Source organism: Marmota marmota, unplaced genomic scaffold, assembly GCF_001458135.2.
Source record: "Marmota marmota marmota unplaced genomic scaffold, marMar, whole genome shotgun sequence".
NCBI lineage: Eukaryota > Metazoa > Chordata > Mammalia > Rodentia > Sciuridae > Marmota > Marmota marmota.
Window position 1 is genome coordinate 34,161 of NW_026005980.1, and position 3,359 is coordinate 37,519.

General features: G+C 40.3%; 1 pseudogene; it reads left to right on the forward strand.

Annotated features, from left to right (window-relative positions):
- Positions 1–1,059: 1,059 nt before the first annotated feature.
- On the forward strand, positions 1,060–2,723 carry LOC107161047 (annotated as a pseudogene).
- Positions 2,724–3,359: the final 636 nt, after the last annotated feature.

Consider the following 3,359-nt stretch of genomic DNA (forward strand, 5'->3'; position numbering starts at 1 on the left):
CATTCTCACTTGTGCAGTCCCACTGGAGACTCAGGGGCTCAAGATCATGGATGGTGGCTCAGAGGCTCAAGGTCATGGATGGCCATCCAACTGTGTATTCAGTGTGAGCAGCCACATCCATCCACATTTGTGGGTTAAACAACAGGATGTGCTGCATTATGCCATTCTAAGACCATTGTTTCTCAGCCACCTGGTTTCAAACGTGTGAACTCTGCATTTGATGTTGAAAACTAAGTGTGTATCATGCAGGACATTTTAAAACCCAGAATCTGATGTGACTAAAACATCTTTTGAATGCTTATGTGGGCACCAATCCTGAGAAAATTTTTCTTAACTAACTACAGAGCAAAAGACATTGATAGCTGGGCACAGTGGTGCAGCCTGTAATCCCAGCAACTCCTGAAACTGAGGCAAGAGGATCTCGAGTTCAAAGCCAGCCTCAGCAAACCTGAGGTACTAAACAACCGAATGAGACTCTGTCTTTAAATATAATACAAAATAAGGCTGGGGATGGGTCTCAGTGGTAGAGTGCCCCTAAGTTTAATCCCTGCTAAACTCCCCAAACAAACAAAAAACGTTGACAAGTGACAGTGCTATCCATCTGAGGTTATGGGGAAAACTTTGAAGGGATCCCACACTTGAGCCATAAGAGAGTTTTATTTAAGTGTTAGTTCAGTAGAAAAGTGGCACTGAAAGTGCAAATTAATACAAAATTCAATTAATACAAAAGGATTGGGGAAGGGGTGAGAGATCCTGGAGCAGCCGGCAAGAGGGAGGAGAGCCAAGGCCCAGACCATGCTTCCTGCTAACTTCCCACATGTTCCACGAGCTCTCTGGGCATGGCCAGCAGGGCATTGGTCAGGGTCTCCTGGAGTCCACCTTGGGAGTTGCCCCAAGACGCAGTGGCCATCCTCCTTCCCTCGTGTCCTGCTGGGAGCCTGCTGCTAAGAGAACAGCATGGGTGTAGCAGGCCAGGGAGGGAGGGGAATGGGAGGAGTAGGGGCCACTAATGATGACTAGGCATCATCAGGGAGTTAGTCCTGTGCTTCCAGCTGCTGTATGAGTGTCAGAGAGCTTAAGGAGAACCAAGTGCAGACACTGTGTGAAAAAGTTAAGCAAATAATTTAAATTAATTAATTAATTAATTTGTTCTAAGTAGTTTACATGCAGCAGAATGCATTTCAGTTCATAGTACACATGTGGAGCACAAGTTTTCATTTCTCTGGTTGTACACAAAGTAGAGTTACACCATTCCTGTCTTTATACATGTAATTAGGGTAATGATGTCCATCTAATTCCACTGTCTTTCCTACCCCCATGAAGTTTCCCTTTCCCTCCTTTTTTTTTCAATTTTCTAGTTGTAGATTACACAATATCTTTATTTTATTTATTTATTTTTATGGTGTGCTGAGGATTGAACCCAGGGCCAGAGCTCTTCCACTGAACTACAACCTCATCCCCCTCCCTCTCTCCTCTTTGCCCCAACAAAGTTTCTCCATTCTTCCCATGCTCCCCTCCCATTATGGGTCAGCATCCACTTTTAAGGGACAGAACATTTGCAGTTTGTTTTGGGGTGATTGGATTTATTGACTTAGCATGATATTTGCCAAGTCCATTCAGTTTCCTGCAAATGCCATAATTTTATTCTCTTTTAATGCTGAATAATATCCTATTGTGTATATGTACCATAGTTTCTTTATCCATTCATCTATTGAAGGACATCTAGGTTGGTTCCTCAGTTTGGCTATTGTGAATTGTGCTGCGATAATCAGTGATGTGTCTGCCTCACTGTAGTATGATGATTTTAAGTCCTTTGGGTATAAACCCAGGAGTAGGATTGCTGGGTCAAATGGTGGTTTTACTTCAGATTTTCTAAGTAATTCCATACTGCTGGAAAGGCTAAGAAAATTTTAATAAAATAATCAAATGTGGTAGATGTACATGGCCAAATCTATGACTTTATGGAACTCTTTAGGATTTGTGGAAAATCACCAGATACAAACTATCTATTCTTGGGTGACTATGGAGGCAAAGGTTATAATTCTGCGTAGACTGTGACTCTTCTTGTAGCATCAAAGTTGCATTATCCAGAACACATGACAATATTGAGGGAAAATCACAAAAACCAACAAATTACCCACATGTATGGTTTTTATGATGAATGTCTAATAAAGTATGGAAATGCCAATGTTTGGAAATATTTTACAGGTGTATTTGATTGTCTTCCACTTACAGCTTTAGTATATGGACTGATATTCTGCCTCCATGGTTGCCTCTCTTCATCCATTAGATATGCTGGATCATATAAGAGTCCTGGATTATTTACAAGAAGTTCTGCATAAGGGCCCTGTATGTGATCTGTTATGGTCAGATCCAGATGATGTGGTGGCTAAGGTATTTCACCATGAGGAGGTGGCTACATGTATGGACAAGACATTTCTAAAACATTTAACCATGTCAATGGTTTCACACTGGTTTCTCATGCTCACCACCTTGTAATGGAAGGATATAATTGTTGCCATGATTGGAAAATGGTTGCCATTTTCAGTGCACCCAATTACTATTACGGTTGTGGGAACCATGCTGCTATCACGGAACTATAGGACACTTTAAAATATTCCTTTCTTCAGTTTGACCCAGCACCTTATCCTTATGTTACCATGGGACACCCTCACACTACTCTCTGTAAATTTCTCCAGGGAAAACTTGTCTTTGTATGTTGAAATATATATATATATATATATATATATATATATATATATATATATACACACACACACACACACACACACAGAGAAATGCCTTCTTTTTGGGTTCTAGATAGCCCCTCTGACCCAGCTCCCACAAAGGAGTCAAGGTAGGCAAGAAGAAAGAGAAAAGCACACTTTGAACCAGGTTTGATTGGGAGAAACCATTCAAATTAGGCAAGGGGTAGGATTACAAAGGTTGAGGGGAACTCAAACCCACCAGTAACACCTACTCCTGAAGCCATGCCTCATTATCTAAGTGTAGAAAAGCCCAAGTTATTTTGGGGCACAATAATTGTTCAGCATCTCTTGCTGAGGACTTAGGGTCGTGTATTTCCAGAGCTGTATATATACATATATATATATTTTTTTTAGAAAAATGGAAAAAAAGCAACAGTATTCTATGTGTTTCTGTAATACAGTGTGATCTCTCTTGGAATTAAACCACATCATGGACCAAAATGTGTCATACTAATGATGAGAATTTAACATGATTTGAGACTGAAATTAGTACACTATGTGCTAGATTATTCAGAATAACAGAATGTCTGCTGTAGTAACCATTTTCCTATGTACTGTTCAAGGAAAAAAGGTAACTAACTTCATCTTCTC